This window comes from Parus major, chromosome 3, assembly GCF_001522545.3.
Source record: "Parus major isolate Abel chromosome 3, Parus_major1.1, whole genome shotgun sequence".
NCBI lineage: Eukaryota > Metazoa > Chordata > Aves > Passeriformes > Paridae > Parus > Parus major.
This window is the reverse complement of record NC_031770.1, coordinates 71581711-71603763: the sequence shown is the minus strand read 5'-3', so window position 1 is coordinate 71603763 and position 22053 is coordinate 71581711. Positions and strand designations below refer to the sequence as shown.

Genomic DNA, 22053 nt, shown 5'->3' with positions numbered 1-22053 from the left:
CACTTTTATGAATTTCCATTCTTTTTTTTTTTTCCAGCAAGTAACTGGGCAGCCAAAAATAATCCCCAAAATAACTTCAAATGAATCAACAATCTATTTCAGACTCCTATTATCATTGTGAAATGACACTTTCTCAAACATCAAGAATATAAAAGAGGACTCATTGCTTATTTTTATGCAATTTAACTGATACTGAAGTATTTTTATGATTTATTAAGAGATTTTTCCATACATTTAGATGGCAGATTTTTGAAAAGGAGGATTAGGTAAACAGAGAAATGAGGGTGAGATTTACGCAGGAATTGAAGGTTCTCAACATTAATTACATGCTTTAAGAGGAGTTATTGAACAACCATTTGGCATACCCGAGTTAAATGCTTCCTTGGGTCTTTTAAGATGCAACAGAACAGTCATTTGTGTCAGAAATTCTACCCTTGCTTCCTAAATTCTTGCATAAATCACAGAGGTGTTTCTCAAATTTCTCTGTTGTCCATAAAATTCCTCTACCAAACTGTGAGATATTGGGACACAAATGTAGACTGATTTTTGAAATTATATATTTAGATTTATCTTGCCTGGAGCAGAAAGCCAATGTCAAGGAATATTTACTTTTACAATGAGAAAGGTACTACACAACCTATAGGAAGGGCAATATAGATGCAATCATAACTGAAATAAGATATACATTTGCTTTCTTTTACCACAGTAATTTCTTAATTTTAGGTAAAATGATCAAAATTTATTGTTAAAATTCTTTTGAAGTCTGTCATTTGGATTCTGTTGACATCTGACAAAGAATGTCACATATTAAACACTCATAGGCAGAATTCCCTTTTGAAGCAGGTGGAGGCAGGGAGATATATATGAGACAAAACACTCAAAGGTAATGGAGATATTCAGTTTATCCTTTCTTCGCTTTAGAAAGAGAATTTTTTTTAATTGGTTAAATAATAGACATACTGTGTGAGAGAGTATGGCCTGAGGGGAGTCAAATGCACCTGTTCCACCAGTTCCTGTAATTATTAGGTTAGGAGTAGATCAGAGATTTTTATTACTATTTTCTGTTATTCTGCTTTGTAAGAAATGAAAGCCTCATCCAACCCAGAGAAAGAGGGTAAGAAAAATATTAGTTTTTATGGTTAGGACCAACCCATGAGTTATGGAGCTCACTTAAAGGGTGGCAAGACTTGTGCCTCTTTTTAGGATAATATTTTATCATGACTATTAAATATATAGTATATGAACAGAAGAAATGTAAATAGGGAGGAGGGTTATGGGAAGGAGCCGTAGTGTCACTGACCCACAGTTTATAACTGACTCCAAGCACTGGGAAAGATCACAAACCTTTATACTTCCAAAAGGAAATATGTATATGGTAATTTGCTGGATGAAAGAGAGTAAGCCAAATTTCCACCTCTTACTAGGTTAGGGAGATATTTATATGCATTTTACCTCTCTTCCTCTCCCTGACATACTTTTCTTATCTCACAGAAATGTTTCACTGCTTCAAGTGATTTAAACAAGTTTATAAGTGGAAGATAATTTCATCTCCTCTTTCATCTGTACCTCAGTTGATGTCTTAAATTTGTTCACATAATGGGTTCAGCCTATTTATTTAGTGTGATTGTGAAAAAGCTTTAAAGTTTCAATGCTTAGTTCATATATTATTTTACACCTAAATTACCAATCTATGTTCATAATTAATTTCAAATTGAATTTGAATATATATATATATATTGAATATATATATTATTACCAGTCTATACACTTATATTTATAGAAGTGTAATTATCTGATCTGAGTACAGAAATGGAAGATGACAAATTTTAAGGACTTTTTATCCCACAAGTCTATACAGGAAACCAGAAATGGTTTCAAAATTTTTCATTCAAAGTAGTGAACATTTTTACCAAGAAATTAATGCCTTTATAAAATACTTGTCATAAACTGTTTAGTTATCTCCTGAAACATAACCTCCTCCAGCCCTTAAATTTTCAAAGAGTTAAATCAAATGTATTGGAATGATGTACTCAATCATTCCAATAAAAATAGCTTTTATTGCTATTTTTTCAAGATGTCTGATAATTTACATTTGTGAGCACATTCAAAAATGAAAATGAAAGTTTGGGATAAATGGGGTAAAATGCAATAATGTAATGGAAAAAAATAGTCTGCCTAACTCAGTTCCAATTCCTCACGTTTTACAGGGTTCAAGAAGCCTTTGAACAACCCTCTCAGACACATAGCATGACTCTTGCATTCTGTATAGGGCCATGAGTTCAATGACCCTTGAGGGTTTCCTCTGACTCAGGATGTTCTGTGATTCTATGATTTATTGTTCTCTGATTACAGATACAGTACATTATAAGAGATTTTCAAGCTCAGATTGAATTTTTCTATTTCTCACAATAGAAGTGCATTCTCTGACCTCTGAAACATGACTTTTCTTGTTGAGGGATCAATTTTTCAAGTTGTGATACAGACTAAGTTTACTCCTAAGATATATTATAATGCAGCAGTTAATCTATTTATTCTGGATATCTTTCCAGAATCATGGAAATAGAGATTGGAAGAGACCTTCAGATAGCACTCCATTGCCACAGGATCAGGATCATCTAAGTTTAGGCCATTCCTGTTAAATTGTTGTTTATCTCCTGTTAAAACAGCTTTAGTACAAACTTTTGGTTTTTTCCTTTTGTAGATACAAATTTCAGTTATAATCCAGAATCACATATTAAAAGTGTTGCTTCCTCTCACTCTCTCGAGTAAGAAAAATGACACCTCAGCTTCACAGAATTCAGAAAATAGATTCAGGAGTACTAAAGCCACCTGTCATGAAATTACATAGCTTGCCAGAAATAAATATTGATCCTTATCATAAATTCGCTACAGCAAAAAGAAATCAAAATGAAAAGATGTATTGGCAACTGCAAATTCTACAACAATACTGAGGAAAGCTGACACCCCCACCTCAGCCCCCACTCCCCAAACTACAAGACAATTTTCACAGGAAAAACCGACTCATAAACTATTAAAATGAATATTGATGTGTGTGTAGGGGGCTATTCCTTTTGCTTCAATAAAAGTGGTAAAATTTGGAGAGCAAATACTAACTAGGTCAGCAATATTTGAGGTTTTATTTAAAGAACTCTCTTTCCTGGCATATGCATCAGCTCCAGGATATTTCCAAGGTATTTCTGAGGTAACATCTGTTGTCAGGTGTCTTAAAATTAGTGTTTATCTTCAATGACTTTGTTCACATAATGATTATATTGGCATTATTATTTTCTTTATTGTTCATCCTGTCTCATGTTCTTACTCCATCTCAGGGTTAAACTTTTCTTGTTATTCAAACATCTGTTTCTCTTTAGGCTCCTGTCAGAGACCTGGGCATGAGCACTTCTAAAATTTATTTTGTAGTGTGTTTAGATGCTCTCTTGATCTACTGCCTTATAATGAGAGATTATTAATTTTATCAAGACTTATTTATGTGTCCCTTTGCTTTTAATATTTCTATCAGAATGCAGATTTCATATTTTTTGTTCAACCTTTCTGTTTTGTTGCTGTAAGTCTACCCTGCAGGAAAGGACATCTTCCTATTGCTGTGCCTTTCATGTAGTGCTAAGTGAAAGGATTAAAAATTAAGAGATGTAAGGTTGAGGTATTTGGTATCTATATTTGCATCTCCAAGTGCTTCTCCACTCCTTTACACAGAGCTCTGTATTTCAGATTATTGGAATACTAATCTGAGACCTTCTTCTTCATTTAAAGGTTCTTTTATTTTGTTTGAACATGAACCTGATGCAGAAGTCTGATGCCACAAAGAATCAATTTCTGTGACATAGTGACAGAAGGGAAGGGTCCCTCACAACAAATATTTAAATTCTTTCCAGTAAGCTGTTTTCCTCAGTAAAAGAACCCAAAATACCTTCATCTGATAGAACAGTATTAAGAAATCTTTCAAAAATTCTTTCCTCAGTTTTCCATGATTTTTGTAATGGTATCAACAGTATTCACTGGTTCTATTATGTACTGACTACTACCTTTTTATATAAAGGCAATGTTAACACATTATCTTCAATAGAGTTTTCTAAACAACTTACACTCTTGAAAAAGTTCTAATTTCTTTCATCATTTTAATGAATGACCTAACTAAGAAGTGTGTGAGGGTTTGAGGGTATTTTTTTGGTTTGTGTGTTGTTTGGGTTTTTCTGCTTGGAACATTCCTTACAGCAAATCTTTATTTCTGTAATTGTCAATCATTGCTAGCTTAACACATATAGCACTCAGACATTCGTTAGCAATTTATTTGTTGTGGATTTGCCTCAGAAGGTTGATCCTCATGCACTTAGATCACAAGAATACAGAGTCATAAAAAGATTGCACTCAGAATATGTTGATATATGAACCCTGAAACTGCTTACTTCCAGGCATATGTATTCCTGGAATGTTGTTGCCCCAGAGGGGCCTGAGCCCTATCTTGTGTGCCACATACCATGTAGCTCCCTTTCCCCTAGCATATCCACTGGATTTGGGATAATCATCATTATTTCTTTTATGTTGCTGGCAGTTCAACAGTGTTTAACTACCAGTTTCAAACTTATATCTTTGCCCAGAGGTTACCTTAATATGCATAAAAATCTCAGAGGCTTAGGAAAGCATTATCAGATGGTTTTCAAACTGTCATACCCACAGGGATTTCTCCTTATCTTAAGAGGCAGGTATGTGCTTTTTCACACTGTTGATGTCTTTGAATTGTTGATGTCCCCAGTACTATTTTATTTTGTCATTTAGTTTTGTTGTTTTAAAATAGAATTGTCAACTTTTGAAAGATAAGTGTGGCTGAAACAAGTAGTAGATTTACATTTTTAATACTATCTTTTCCTTGTTGTTTCATTTGCCTTTGCATTGCTTTGCCATGCCTTTGTACAGTTATTAAATACATCCAAATTTGCATACTTTTTTGGTTTTTTTCCAATAATTCAATAATTATTAATATAATTTTTAATTTGTCTTCCAACAATGCTTATTTCTGATTTCAAAAGCAACTAGTACAGATTATTCTGGATATAACAATATGCTTCTGAGCAAGAAGTTTTGAAGCAGACAGTGTAACATTCAGTGGTCTCCCTACCATAAAGGAATGTTAGTAAGTAGGAAGTGCCTATAGTACTTAAAGGAGGCCTAGAAGAAAGCTGGAGAGGGATCTCTTGCAAAAAATGCCCTGTCTAGTGATAAGGCAAGGGGGAATGGCTTCAAACTGAAAGAGGGTGGATTTAGATATTAGATATTAGGAAGAAACTCATTACTGTGAGGGTGCTGAGGTGCTGGAACAGGTTGCCCAAAGAAGTTGTGGATATCCCATCCCTGGCAGTGTTCAAGGCCAGGTTGGATGGAGCTCTGAGCAACCTGGTCTGGTAAAAGGTGTCTCTGCTCATGCCAGAGAGGGTTGGAAATAGATGGCCTATAACAACCCTTCCAACCCGAACCATTATTTGGTTCTGTGATTCTCTGATCCACAAAATAAAACCTCAAATCGGGTCTCTCCTGCTTCATAAAAACTATATTAAAATGCCCTTATTATGTGCTTGTTTCTGATCTCTTTAATTCCCTTGTCTAACACTTATTCTTTAAGAAGCTGCTAAGTGATATTTTTTTGAAAAGTTGCAAATGGAGGTGAAAATTATATCTTTTCATGATGCTTCCCTCCTTCCTCATCTGACACTGTTGGTTATGTATGTATAAAAAGAGATGGATTAGTAAGCAAACAGTTCAAAAGACTGTTTCATGTCTGAACCATCATGACTTCCATTTTGAAGCCTGCATCCAAAAGACAGAAGGCTCTGAATACTTCCAAAATGCTAAAGCTTCACTTTGTTTTAAAGGGAGGAAGTTTGTGTTAAGTATGGTTAAACAGAGAAAGAAAAAATGTGGAGACAATATGCCTTCTTGATGATCAGGGGAAAGTGCTTTTGGGTTTTGGTATGTTGGGGTTTTTTGTTTGGAAATTTGTTTTTAATTAGTTGTTTTTAATTATTTTAATTTGGAAACAAGATTTTTTAGAAGTTATGATCAGGGGATGATGAAGGGGATAGGAAAGCAGGGAGAGGACAGAAAAAACTCTTTCCAAAGAAAAACCTATTTGCTTTAATTTGTCTCTTTTTCTTTCTTTTAAATTTGTCTCTTTCCTCCAACAATTCAACCATTACCTTTCTCTATAAACAGTTACATTTCCTTGTGTCATTTCAAGTTTGAATTGTCCTCCAAGTTCATTCTCAATCTATGTCCAAAATTGAAGTTCCATTTTGATTTTAATCCTTTTTATACTCCAAATAAAGAGAAGGGTTTTTTTTTTTTTTAATTATCTTAATAGGACAGGTAAAGTAGAAAGTCACTAGAGATTAATGGTCAGATTACATAAACCTATATCAAAATGAAGCAAATAAAGCAAAATCTAATATAAAATTTAAAGAAAATCTATTGACTTCTGAAATGGAAGTGCTCTTATTCAATGTCTAATTAGTAGAATTTTGGCACTTTCAATGCCCAGTTAAACTGCTTGGAATCCTTGTAAAACACCTGCTTACAGATATCCACTTGCTTAAAATACTTCATTTTTCTGCAAAGTATTATGACTGCATCTGCTCCTACAGTACTGCTGTTAAAAGTCTTGACAGTTTTGAAATCACTTGTCAAATTACCTCACAGCAGTCTGAGGTATGGTGGAACTATAAAAGTCTTTCTCAGAAGCAAAGATTCATAAGAGTCAACACTCTCTTACAGCTGATATTCTGATTCCCAATGACAGATTTGTTCATATTTGTGGTTTTTTTCCTAAAAGAGATGCTAAAGTATGAACTTGAACTTCTATGAAGTATTTCTCCCAGAAAGATTTGCCTTAATGACTAAAATAACTTCTTGTATATCTCTAGTGATTTTTTTTCCCCTCCTTGATATAAAATTTGTTGTACTGTGAAAATTCAGGGTGGTTAGTGGGAGGTGTGTGTCAGCTTTAATATTGCAGAAATATGCTACAAAAATGAGTAGAATTTAAGGCAAAAACACAGGTGTTGAATGCCATTCAGTGCCATTATATGTGTCCTTAAGAACATAAGCACTTAACCACTGACTAATCTACAAAGTGATAAAACAGGTTTTATTACAATTGTACTGTGGTCTAGTATAGATTCAAAATAGTGATGTTCATGATGTACCTATTAAATGGATATCTTATCCATTCATATAGACACATACACAGACATTAAGGAGTATGTACAAAGGCATTCTTGTGAAAAGTGTTACTTGAGAGTCTCAGAAATGCTTGCATGTAATGCTTTGTCTCTTCTCAATGGATGAAGGGCCAAGCCTTCATCTACTACTTGAGAAGCAAGGATATCACCCCAGGCTCTGTCATCATTCTACAGTGCTCTGAGTATCACAAACTCTCCAAAAAGTTCTGAGAGACACCGCACTGAGAGGAAGGTGCTTGTGCAGCCCACTGTGGTCCAGAAGAGCTCAAAAGGTTTCACACAGGACTGCTGTTTATAGGGTCTCAAGATGATTGCTTTAATCATACATAAATTTTTCAGCTTCAGGTCAGTAGTTACAGACCTGACTTCTGAAACAATTGGAAATTGTTTCCAGTACCAAGTGAAATTGCTTTCAAAAGCTTCAGCTACAATAATAGCATGACTCTTGGGCTATGGCTCAGGTACAGAACATTCTGACATTGCCATGCAACAACAGATTGTCTCTGCTCTTGTTGTTCACCACAGAAATGCAGACAGTGCTGCCCTGGTGTTGTCAGTGCCATTCCTGCCTACCATACCACCCAACTCATTACACAAATCTCAGCAGTAACAGGAACTCCAAAAGGATATGGAAACCTGAGAAAAAAGAAAGGAGGGATAGGGTGGGGTGTGCTGGGTTGGGGTGTGTGGGTACACATCGCCACATCTTCTTTGTTTTGCAGTTTATTCATTATATGGCACCTCAGAAGTAAGAAGTAAAAAAAAAAGTGAATAAACCCTCTGTTACTGTTCATTACACCTGATGAACAGTGAGGTTCTTGTATCCATAAAATGTATTATGATAAGTATTAGAATAAACTTTATATGTGACTTAAATTGGTGTTTCCATGTGGAATCAGTTTTGCAGCTCAGATAAGACTGTAATGTTTCATATTTCCTATTTTCAAACCAAACTGTAATATGCCTAATTAATACTTTTGATAGAATTAATATAACACTTTGCTTAACTGACAATGAATTTACCCACTGAGTAACTTTTTATAGCAATAACCTGAATTCACTTCTTGATAAAAAGTAGTTGAAAAGACTGCATAAAATTGGTGTTTAACTTAAAGAAAGAATGGCAATTAGGAGTGCAGGTGTCTTCTAGCAGATCAAGGAGAGATTTATATAGCTTCATTTAGAGATACTTACAGTCTACCAGTCTGACAGCTGGCACTGATGATAGCTGAGAATGAACACATCACAAATAAAACTCTTAATATACAAAGGCAATTTAGGACCTTTGTAAAACACACTATTTCACTACTTACATTTCCAGGGATTAAGTACTGAAGTTAACATTTTGCAGGAACACAGAACCATTCTCTTTTGGCTAAACTGAAGCAAACCAGAATGAGTATTGCTGAAGATAGCTGGCGGTACCACATAGTGCACGTGAGGAAAGCAGCAAATCTAGGATTGGATGCAAGGCATCTTGGAAGGCACAATGGCTCAATCCTTTCAGATACAAGCAATGCCCCAACAGCAATTCACATGTAACCCAAACTTTTTATGAAGACTGTGAATTTTTCCAAATAATAATATAAAACATAAGCAAGTCAAATTTCCATCTCATGTTTGTTTTAAAATTGATAAAAATAATGCACAGGCAACCAATTTTGAACTTTCATTGTGTTGGAATTTGTGGCTATGCATTGCCTTTTAAACACAGAAGTTGAGCAAGTTGCTATTAAAACCTTTTACCACATTAGGTTCTTACGCATTCCAGGGAATAGATATTCTGGGAAACTGCTGGTGATTGCAGTTTATGATGATTTTTCTACTGGAATAGCTAATAAATTAAGCTGGTTTCAAAATGTCTACAAGGAAAAAAGCCTGTGGATTCCATTAGTACAAAAGTAGAATAACAGAATAGTGAATTATGTCTAAGGTTTCCTTTCCTTATTTCTTTTAGCAGTTTGATAGATTGACTTTGATTCTAACTTCTCTTCATGTGATTTATGTTTTGGAGACAAAGAATACTGAGCCAATAAAGCTCTGAGCACATAAATTGTCTGTTTCTCAATTAATGTATTATTTTCAGTTGAAACATATCTGTGATTATATAAATTGTATTTAATCATGTGGTGTAACTCAGGCATTCAATTGATTTACCAACAAAAGGAGTATATGGTGATATTATTCTGAATCACTTTTAGAAACTTATGGAGAAATATTAACATTCATATAAAATAGCAAAACCCTGGCTATCTTCAGAGAAAAGCCAACATGTCAATAAGGAAAAGCACAATTATACAGCATTTCATTGTTTTGTCCTTCTTTTGTATATTCACAAAATCATTTTAATTCACTTTTAAGGTATTTTTGGATTTTTCTAACACTTTTTTCTCCTCTTTGTTTTCTGTTACCATTTTATTTAATTTTATGAATTATTTTGAATAATGGTTTATCGTTATTATAAAATTATGATTTTTTTATTTTATTTGATTAATTACTTTTAGTATACCAACAGGGATCAGAGTTAGTTCAGAAAGCTAAGAACACCGCTGTGTCAGATACTTTATCACTAAGTGAAAACTCTCCCATACTGTAGGTGTACTGATAGTCTAAATTATGAGTGCAATCATACTCTTCAATATCCATAGTTTATCATTAAACTTATTGCTTTTCAGGGCATGTAATAGATCTTAAAATCAATGATTCTGGATCTAAATTAAGCAGTCTAGCATCTCAGCAAGAATTTCATTGCCATTTGACTAAGATTAATAATGGTTTTGCAAAGAAAAAAGGAATATAAATAAGTGTATTTTGGAGACAGGGAAAGTTAAGTTTTTTCATCCTTGTGTTTCCAGAGCAGCAGGTTAGGTCAGACATAGAGACAGGGTTTTGTGATGTGTTCACTAAATTCATAAATTCATTCCTAATCGGAATACTCTGCTCATCTTGAAGTACTATTGCAGCCACAACACAGATGTTTTTATATATGTATTTAAGGCAAATAGTGGGGTTAGAACTACATGATCTTTAAGATCCTTTCCAACCCAGGCTTTTCTGTGATTCTGTGATTTAACATAACTTTTCAAAAGAGCCTGTATTAATCAAAGGCTAGACACTCTTTTTTGCAATGGCCTTGATAATAGCATTCTGCTGATTGTGCCATACCACTTCTCTCTTTCTTTTTTCCTGCATTAGGTTCTGAGTGCCAAAAATGAAAGCTGTAGAAATTAATTTTCTATCAGTGGCTTCTGCTCTCTCAGGTTTCACTGTCAATTTTGTTGACAACTTTACAAATGTAAAATGTACACTCTCAGAGAGTGATCTGTTGTTCCAGTGGAGAGGACACCTGGTAGTCTTGACCACTACTTTATTTTAATTATTTTCCCTTTCACAGTATGCTACTATATCTAAGAATATATTTCATTTAAAAGGAAGTAAGGATATCTGGAAAATACATGTTCTTTTCCTTCAATTTCCTAAAAAAAGTATCAACCAATCTTACATTTAGGAATTCCCCAGTTAAATTCCTGGCCTACAATTAAAAAAGGAGAAACTTCTAGTAATGGTCCTTTAAAACAAAAAGTATGTATTTCAGACACTTTACAACACAAGATATTAAGATATTAAAGATATTTAAGATATTATTGAAAAGATACGACCTCTGGTATTATGCAGGAGGAGGCCAAGAGGTGCAAGACACAGGAAAATGATAGGTTGTTTCTATTTATTTTATGCTTTGTTATGTTTTATGTTATTGCCTTTTTTTTGTCAGTTTTGTCAGGTTTTTTTCTCTTTGTGCAGTTTATTTTGCCAGTTCCAGAAGGCTCTTCAACAGAACAACTACTGATCAAAGCTGAGCCCATCAGGAATGCTCGTGGTGCCTCTGTGATAACATATTCAGCAAAGGGTAAAAATCACTGTGCAGCAGAGAGATAAACAGCTCTGCAGACACTAAGGTCAGTCAAGGAGGAGGGAGAGAGGGACAGGCAGAGCTCCAGGTGCAAATCAAACATTTCCCTGCAGCCCTTGGAAGAATCCCCACTGGAGCAGGTGGATATGCCCTGGAAAAAGAAGAGCCCACGCCATAGCAGGCTACTGGCAGGATCCTTGGGCTGTGGAGAGGAGCACATGCAGGAGCAGGTTTTCTAACAGGAACTATCGCTTGTGGGAATCTACATTGGAACTGTCTGCTTCTGAAGGACTGTATCCCATGGAAAGGAGCCATGCTGGAGCAGTTGTTGGGGAATTCTAGCACATAGGAAGGATCCACAGAGGAGGAATTTGTGAAAGACTCCATCACGTGGGAGGGACTTGACACTGAAGCAAGGGAAAAGTGAGAAGGAGGAAGGAGCAGCAGAGACAAAATGTTATGAGCTAACTGTAACCTTCGTTCCTAATTCCCCTCCACTTCTACAGGGAGGGAGGTGATGGAAGTGACAGGAAGAAAGAAGTGAAGTTGACCCTGGGAAGAAGGGGAGGGTAGGGAAAAGATGCTTTTATTTCTGTCTTTGTTTCTCACCATCCTACACCATTTCTACTTGGCATTAAATTAATTTTTCCCTACCCAAGCATCTTTTGACTGTGCTGGTAATAATGAGTGTTTTTCCTTGCTTTCTTTCTGAGACATTTCACCTATTTTATCCGCTTTTTCTGATGAGAAGAGGGAGTCAGAAAGTGGCTTAGGGGGTATCTAACAGCCAGCCAAGGGTAGCCCAGCACAATACTGTATGTCTGTACTCTGGAAAAATCATAGGTCAAAATTATTCTTGTGACATGGCATTCACATCAATTTGACTGCCATAATAGGGTGAGAAAATCAGAAATAGATACAATGTGATATATTTAAAATGAATTGAAAACAAGTTTGTTTAATAATTCTTAAAGTAGATACTGTGTTGTTAATTAAAGATTCATCTGTATATGTTAATTTACCTAAGTACTATCTTTACCACAGCATCATTTAATTCCTTTCAGTGTGTTACAAGGATATGTAGACTTTTTTTTTTAAGTTTTAGTTAAATAGTTTTCAAAGTATTGTGTAATTTTCAAGCTAAAAGTTTTCTTGGGATAACTAAATATGAAATACAAGGTTTTTTTCCTTGTAAGATTTTATTTAAAAAATAAATAGGAAAGACATTTTTACTCTTACTGATAAGCCAAAGTGATGTCTTTTTCTTTGTATTACATTTATGTCAATAGTAAAATGCTATTTAATCTGTTAATATTTCAATATGAAAAAATATTGTAACTCTTAAACTTAGATTGCTTATTGTGATAAATTTACATACCATCAAATCCACCTAGTTATTACTTCATTGCAAGCTAATGCCTTGTAGTAATTTTGTCTTTTTGACTTAAGGAAAGATATCAGAATTAATCTAGATATTTAAAGTTAGCTTGTTAAAATAAATTAATTAAATATATGCACTCTTTAAATCTGTAATCCTTTGTAATTGTCGTGGTTTAAAACCAATAACTAAGAACATTTCTTATTTCTTGCTATGAGATATGGATTAGAATAAGAGCAAAACAGGCATAAAACTTAAAAGGAATAAACAAAGTTTATTGACAAACTACAATAATAAGAACACCAGAATAAACTTCCAGAAAAACCTTTTCATCCCCTATCTACCTACTATTCCCTTGTTCACAGGACAACAGAGACAAAAACTTTGGAACTTTGGTGTTTAAAACAGTTCCAATTCTTGCTACAGTCTTTTCACCAGTCTTTGTAGAGAAACAGAAGTTCCTTCCTGTTAATTTATGGAGTTTCTCACAAGAAAACTATTTTTGTTATAGTTTTCCATTGCCCTGATATCAGCTGCCTAGAGCTGCTGTTATCAGAGCCCACCCCTCCCATTTTCACATCACTCTGAGATGTGTATGGGCCATGAGTCTAGGGATAGCATTTTTAAGGATGAGTATTCAAAGGCAAAAAAGTCTTCTTCATCTGTTTCTGTGAGCTTCACTAGACAACAGTTTTCTCATTGCCTCTCAAGGCTTCAAATCTCCCAGCACTTCACTATACCATAATTACTCAAGTTTACACTTTGAACACTTTATTCCTCCCTACATACTTATCATGAATTAAAGGAGTTCTTTTCAGGACTTCATTGTCCATCTCCATAGTTTTAACAGAAAGATATTTCAGCTAAATTAAAGCATCTTCTTAATTCTCTACCTTTTCTGAAGCTTCTTTTCTTTCCTATCACTGGTAGGAAACTTTTCATGTTGATCACTCTCTTTTTTTCTCTCTGGAAAAAAGATTAATCCGCAAGTCTCATCTGGGTAATGAAAGAGTTAAAATCTTGCCCAGGCTGTTGTAGGTAGTTCTGTGGCCTCGGCCGGTGCAGGAACTGGAGCCGTCTGCGATGGAGAGTTCCTCATGGCTGCTCTGGAGAGTGTAGTCGCTGCCCCAGCCCGCTGCAGGTCCAGAGTCTCTCTCTCCTTCTTCACTCAGCAGTTTCTAGTGAATTTAGTTACAGCAAAAACCCTGCAGCCGAGCCAGAGATCAGCTCGGCCCGGCCCGGCCCAAGCCCGGGGAAAACCCCCTGCAGGGCCCACATCTCCCGGCCGGGAGACGCGGCAGGCCCAGCCCTGTCCCCGCCCGGCCGCATGGCCTGGGCTGGGAACGGGAGGCCGGAGCTCCGCCACTCTTCACAGCCAGGAAACAAAGAGAACCAAGAGAGCTCTGGTTTTACACTTTAAGGTAGGGTTCACAAGTTGATCCCACTTTTCAATGGCCTAAACTCCTGTCAATTCTCAGCAATGACCGATAATTGGTCAGGAGAAAAGACTCCAGGCAGTTCCTAGCAACTTCAACCTTCTTAAAGGTAAAGTAACTCCATGACAGTAATCAAACAATATTAAAAATATTTTTTAAATCCTGTTTTAATCAATAATCCATCCTTTATGGATCTGAAATATGATAAAACAAGTTCATGCAGTGAACAGCATTAGGTATTTGCAATAGCATCAGATGAAAATGCAACCTAATTCTCTGGTACAATGTTAATTTAAAACCAGAGACAAACAATAAAAATACTATATACCAACCAGAAATTCTAATACTTGGAGGAACTGCTACATCTCTCTTGCAGTATTAACAGAGAAGACAATAATGAGAATAAGGACCATCTACGCCAAGAAATGTCTTAGGGAAAAAACAGTTGAATGAGGTGGGAAAGTGTATCTATCGGCCTTTAGCTTATGAAATCTGTTGTTTTGAAGAAGGGTCATTACAATACATTACATACATTACATAAAATTTATATGACAGACCTTGTAAGGTTTGTCTTCCTGTGGAGAAAGTATCTGCTGCTCTGACAGCTAACTATAACGTGAAAGGCATACAGGTATCATGGTGACATGAAAATGAGAATAGCGTCTGTATTCTTAGAAGTATCTATCCTTTAGAAATCATCACAACTTCCTACAATTATTCTTTTTTTAATATCCAAATTTATGTCCTGTCCTTTCCCTCTAAATCTCCCCAAGCCAACAAAAATCACAAACCTTTGTTTGATCCTAACTTGACCATGCTGCTTTAAAGCGGCAGTGTCCTTTGACACACCCTGAAATAACCTTATGGCATGGAAATGAATCCTCAAGCATATTTTAAAACACATTTTCAACTTTGGCACCTGTTCCTGACATAGAATATGAACATCTTAGCTCAGCTGGATGAAAATCATATCTAGCTAATACATTATTTTCCTGGCTTGAGCTTTCATTCTGTAACTACTATGATGTGTCCCATAAAAACCATATAATATCATGCACCAATTTCAGTTAGAAATCATTGTCACATTGTGATGAAATTATATTTTTGAAAATTCAAGCTGTTAGACTGTTGTGATAGTTTGCATAGACATCTGTATTCTCTTCTATGAGATCACTGATACAGTTTTACATCACAGAATGTTTCCATGTGTACTTCAGTATGGTTTAAAATAATTACCAAACACATAGTGTATAACATCTGCCATATTTTCAGTTTTATTCAGAAAGACCTTGTAGTGCAATTTTCATTTGTCCACAATAAATACAATGGATTGACATCTGAACTTGGAATCAAATTTTGAGAGGTTCAAATAAAATGTCTTTGAGTTACTTGTGATTCAGATCTGCTTAGAATCAATTAGTAACATCATTTCCTATGATGAGACCAGCGATCTGTAGTTTCTCCATAATCTTCTTTTTAATACCACAACTTACAAACATACCTGTTTATGAAACGAAGGTAATATTTGTGTCTGTTATATTGATAAACTTTTGAAAATACAGCACATCTGCTTGAATTGCCACTGCCTTGTTGGAATCATGCAAGTAGACTAAAAACTAATGCCAATGCAATCTCTGATTTAGGACCTTGTCATGTTCATCTAATGTAGTTTGTGCAGTTACATTTTCGTGGAAATTTTCATATACCTGACATACTTCATAATTATTCTGTGATTCCAGATTTTATGTGTGATGCCTATGGTAATATCCATTAGCTTATGATTCAAATATTTCTGCAAGCAGATTTTCTTTCTTTCATGTGGGTGCCTTGTCTTTATACATAATTTTTTAGCAAAAATTGGATCAATAGAATTGAAAGTGATATTTTATCCTTAGGGTCTTGACTTAAGTTTTTCTAGCATCTCATGGTAATCTGCTCAAATTGCCTTTGGTATGAGCATGTCATTGGCAATTATGTGGAAAATCTCAATATCTCCAAATGTTTCATTGATCTTTTCTTTAATGCATCGTGAGCTTCAATTCCTCATTTATTTCAAGAGGCAGATGGTAAAACATGTATCTGCCCCAGGGTGTACTAAAGTGTACACTTTGGATGATTCCTCATCTAGTCTGACTTGCCAAAACTTGTTTTTTCAAATTCAGAACAGTAAGATAGGTTTTCAGGTTTGTCAGCCCTGTCTTAATATAATCTTGCAAAAATCTGTGGCTTCCACTTCAGTCCCAATCCCCACCATCCCTCTCTTCATCTACAGGCCTACATCTGCACAGAGAGCAGAAATTATCACTTTCTTTCCTATCTATAGAAATTCACACCTGAATTCATATACCACTGTAAAAAGACACATTAGAGCTATATGTGAGAGATATGGCCAGATAGCTGATGTATTAATAGCAGTAGGCAGTATTTCCCCTGGAACTCTTTTATCCTTCTCACTATGTCACTGCAGAGTGAGGTGATTTGGGAAGTCTCCACGTGCTATATGTCTGTTCCATTTACTAAGTTAGGTTTAGATGTCAGGTATTCACTCTTGTAGGGTGAAGAACCACCACATGCTCCTGCCTCACAAAGCAGGTAGTTCTTTCTCGGTGGCACTGAATATCAAACTAAGTTTGAGCAAGACGATTTCAGCATTTCAAAAGTTTTTTCAGTTTAATTTTATATCACTTTTCTCAGTTGATGTTATATACTTGTTGGTCTGCTTTTTCACCTAGTGAGAAGACCAGAACAGTAATTCATGAGCAAAAGTCTCTTGAAAGTATGTTTTGAAAGCTTGCCTAAGAAATCATCCAAAGTGGAAAGCAAATTGTACTAACTCCTCTCTCAACAGCAGTTGCTAGAACATTCGAAGTTTCTTCAGCTATTTTCAGCAGGGAGGACTGTGTTCAGTCAGCATCTGTTAATCAGATCCTTTTGTAGATTTAGGAGTTATACTTGTCCACAAGATGAGGGCAGATAATTATTGTTTGATGACCCCTTTACAAATTGATTCTGTAAAAAAAATAATTAAAAATTCCTCTCATATTTCTCTATTTATTGTGCTTCTAATATAAATTTTGCTCCCTAAGAAACAGTGGTCACTTTCAACATAGTGTCATGCTATTTTCTGCTGCACTTTGTAATACTTAATCTCAAACTGCAGTCTCTAGAGGAGCTTTCTTTACTAAATATACAGCATGTATTAGACAAATTATACCTTAAAGTGCAATGATTTTGTGCAATCATTCAGTTCAAATCTTATTGGATGTGTTTGTCTAATTCTTCATTCATTATTCTATAAAATAGATATAATAAATATACATGCAAACATAAGTTTTTGGTGTTATTCTTGAAATGATTCAATATATAATAATTCAAATAGAAAATAATATTATAATTATGTTCTTATATTTATAAAATTTATGTGAAGGTCATTTTATTTCATATTATTTCTGTAAAATATTTGTCTTTATAAAGATGTCATTTTCAACGATTGAGTGACCAGCTGGGATCGCTTCCCAAAAGAAAAGGATTTAAAGAGAATTTTTAAGGTAAAAGGAGGTTGTGAACTGTTGCCATAATGTATGCTGATTAAGAGTTTTTGCTATAAAAGCAAATAGGGGCCTAACATAAAATTTTGAAGGGTAAACATAAATATTAGTTTTTAACTCTCAGAATTGTTTCCCTCCCACTATATATTTTAGTATATAGAATTATGCAAACAAACCAGATAAAGACAGCTTAAAGGAGAGACTTAGGAAAAGACATATGCTCACTTACTTTGCTCTGGGAAAGCTGAAGTATGAAAAAAAATTTTTATATGTACATATTTATTTAGATTTTGTTATAACAGTGTGTACATATTAAAATTTGCATCCCAAGGGTGAAGAGGGTGAAACCTCACAATCAGTATTGAACCCATAGAAAATAACCCCTTTTAATGTTGGAAGACGAAGCGCTACAGAGAAATATCACAGCATTCAATGGTCCTTTCCTAACTGAAAAGGATAGCAAGGAAGAAATATGTGGAAGTTATTGATCATTGTACAGAAAATAAAGAAAAATATGGTGAGAGCTCATATTCATGGCCAAGATACAGGAAAGTATCAATATAATTTAACAAAACATTGGTAAAGCCTTTGCAGTATACCACGTACAATTCTGGAAAACCATGCTCAAGAATTTTAATCAAGCAAATGCAAAGTCAGCCTTTCAAGACTATTAGACAATATATTTCAATTCATTAAAATAAATACAATAAAAGTTTCTGACTCAGTTAATTTTGCAAAATTAAAAAAAACCCCTTGAAATGGTTTATTCCCTTTAAATATATGTAGAGAAACAAGCAAAGTAAAGAAATATATAATTGAATTAATTTGATTATAATTATTAAAATTATTAAATATTATGATTAAATAATAAAATTGAATTAATTTATTAAAGCTAGGACAAGAAAAATATTCATACAAACTTGGTAGAAATTTTTTGGTTGAAATTAAGACAAATTTTTTGCTATTAGATAAGTAAAATCTTCTAACACAAAATTTCTAAACATAACAGCCCATGAGATCTTATCTCTTATTCTCCATGGGTTTTCAGCTCACTCCTGTTTTTTTTTTCTTTCTTTTTTTTTTGCCTCTTTTTTTTTCCAAAGATTAAAAAATAATTAAGAATTTGGGGGATTATGAGAAAATGGTTTTGAAAACAAATGTGAAACTGGGTAATTGCCATTTAAAAACAGATGGAAAACATTTCTAAATATACCCAGGAGGCTTAAAATCCTGAAAAAACAAACCCACAAATATCTCAATAATATAAAATTCCAAATAGTATTTTAACAGTTTATTTGTAGTATGCTCATTATGTGATTAAAAAAATGAAATTATGGAGTTCTTATTTATCAATGCCTTTATTAACCTTTTAATTTTATTTCTTTTTTTATGGTCTTTAACGCTTTTGAACACACTTTGCCCAGTGCTTCACATGTATCTTGATCAAAAAAACACTTTCTGGAATAATCTGTGATTTTCATTTATCTTAGTGTATTGGGGTGGTGTGGCAAGGTTCTGTTGCAGGAGGGGACCACAGGGGTAGTTTCTGTGAGGAGCTGCCAGAAGCTTCCCCCATATCCAGCAGAGCCAGTGCCAGATGGCTCCAAGGTGGACCCACGCTGGTCAAGGCTGAGCCCAGCAGTGGTGGGAGTAACCCCTCTGTAACATCAGATTTGAGACAGAAAAGTGTCATTGTGCAGGAAACTCAGAAGTGACTGAGTGTTGCAAAGCTGCTTCTGCAGCAGGTGCAGCATAATGTAGTATTAAGGCATTTCCCAGCACGTGGGCTTTGATTGTCCAGTAACAGGTACCTGCAGTTTACAACCTGTGATATATGGAATGTTGTCGGCTGTATATACATCATACAGTCCACACAGGGCATCATTTGAGTTCACTCAAAGATGAAGTCAATGATACTATTTAACAAAGGAAAATATTGCACATATCATAACATACATTTTGATCTCTCACATACAATGATTTCAGGCAGCACTAGTTGACATCATTAAACTCCATTCATGTACTTGTCATTGCAGTTTCCATAGAAACTGGTATTGCAAAAAAAAAATGGAGAAATAGGATTGAGAGACATAGAAAAATATAATTAGAAAAAATATAATTAAAATGAGCAAGTTGCAGTTAACCAATATTAGACCCTCGACACAGTGAGCAATCTGTGTGTAGAAATCCTGTCAAAATTAATGGCAGTTGTGACAGACACAGCTGCATCAACTGCTTTGTTGCAAGTGATAGTAGATTATTTATGGTATGCTAGTGAATTCAAATGTTGCTCTAGTGCAGTGTCATAACAGAGGGTTTTGTTTGTTTTCCTTAGGAAGGAAGAAGAGTGATTATATCCTGGGAAACAGAAAATACCTTTGAGTTTTCTACAGTCAGCACCTCTCAAATTTCTACTCTGTTTCTGAATGAATTGGCTTTCCATGGAAAATATCATACTGATTTTTCTTCTTAGTTAATCTTCTGTATTTTTTATCCCTATAATATACTTAATTTAAAACATTTCCTTGTTGTTTCACTTCATTTATTTGGCATAATAGAAATAAAACTTGTATTTAGTATATGTTACAATGAAGAAATAGCTCCCAGCTTTACAATAAAACCAGAGGTGTTTATTATGTAACAGTAGCTCTTTGTTTCACTACAACTTGCATTCAAAATGTCCATGGTTTATTTATTAGAATATGATATTATCAGCTCCATGTTACTTGCAACCTGAAAATATATCCAGAGCCTCAACTCAGTTATGACTTGAAATATGTGTTAGAATAATAGATTGCTATTGGAAGGGATGATTCTATTTTCTGATGGCTTTGTCACATGTTTCAATTCTGTACATCTTACATCCACAGTAAACCGGAGACTTTCATTTGTTTTCAATCTGTAAAAAAGAAAGTGAAAAAGAAAGAGAAAAAGGAAGCAAAAAAGAAAAAGAAAAAGAAAAAGAGAAAAAGTATTTATTTTTAAATAATGAAGAGAAACACAAAACACTTTAAAAAAATCAAATGGTATGGTTGCCATTCCTCACCAAAATGGCATCTGTTATATAAAAATCTCTCTGCAAATATTAATTGTTTTATCTTCCTTGGGAATGGAACACAGGTTTTGATTTGTCAATGGAAAAATAAACCCTTGTATTTAAGTCCCAGGTGATTTATCAAAAGATGTGTCTTAACTACTAAAACATTGGAATGCAAATCATGGTCATTAGATGATAGTGTTCCTCATCTTACCCAGAAGTTAAAATTTTGACCAAGTAATATGGATCATACTTGCTATTAGTATTCAATGGAATTACCTTGTAAGAAATTATCTGAGGCATTTTTTTCCTCACATTTTTTCTCTTTTCTCTCCTCTTTTAGAAGAAGGCAGGTGCTGGTTTATGTTGTAATAAGGATATGGTATCATAAGTAATAGGAAAGAAACAAAGGAAATATGTAAGACTGCAGATGTAGACTAACTCTGCAAGTATGATGGTCGGATAGATGTTATAAATGAGAATCTCTTGAGTGCAACATGCTTTTCAATGACATCTAGATTACACAGTTTGCATGTAAATAACTTCCAGTTTGTTCTAGAAACTATAGTAAGAATATTTAGGAGCTGTTTAGCCTGTGTCATTTTTTTTTTCTCCTTTCAGTACTCCAATGATAAAAATTGTCATCTTGACTGATCATCAATTGACATTGATTGATCATCAAATGACAATCTTGACTTTCCTATTGATTAACAAAGTTATGAGATTATCTATTTTCTTATATATTTTTAACAGTGTGTAAAGTTTTTCACTGGAACTTTCTTTACCAGTGACAGCCTATGAAGAATCCTATCATCTGGCCACTTTGTTTTTGTTTTTTTTTTTCTTTTATTGTACAATAGTAACATATAAATTTAGTATATGATACCTCAGCCTATTGAAGTTGATGAAATGTAAGTGGAAAGAAAGTAAATATTTAACAGGAAAATTTAATCTAGATATATTTTCTATATGTGTATGTTTTTATTATCCTGTGAACTTTTAAAATGTTATCACTATGATCTGGATAATTAGGTTCTAGTCCTGATTAATATGTTCAATATATAGAAAAGACCTCCTGTTAGGTAGGAAAGAACTGCTGACCTGTCAATACAGTAGCATTCAGTGTAGAATCATCATACAATAATCTGAAAATCAAAAATTTGTGTCCAAGGAATAATGAGTAATGTTTTACGCAATCATTTCAGGTCAACTTGACTGAAAAAAAAATCCACTATGTATGTTTTAAATTATTTTTTATCTATACCCCCTTAATTATGATAGCAATCAAGAATGTTAAAAATGTAACCAAAATTCTTATAATCTACTTTTTTTTATTACATTATTCAGTTAATTCAAAAGCTTCTTTTAAAATTTCCACCATATGTACAGAAGTTAGGTGAAAGCTTTTTATTCTATGAAAATAATATTATTTTAATCTCTTCGGCAAAATTCACATTCAAAAGAAAATTAATCAAGTGACACTCGAAAACTAGC

General features: G+C 34.2%; 1 long non-coding RNA gene across 1 annotated transcript; it reads left to right on the top strand.

Annotated features, from left to right (window-relative positions):
- The first annotated feature begins 13917 nt into the window (after positions 1-13917).
- LOC107201390 lies at positions 13918-20456 on the top strand. Its single transcript, XR_001520176.1, has 3 exons — positions 13918-13959; positions 17449-17522; positions 19858-20456. It is a non-coding gene; the product is annotated as an uncharacterized LOC107201390 (long non-coding RNA).
- Positions 20457-22053: the final 1597 nt, after the last annotated feature.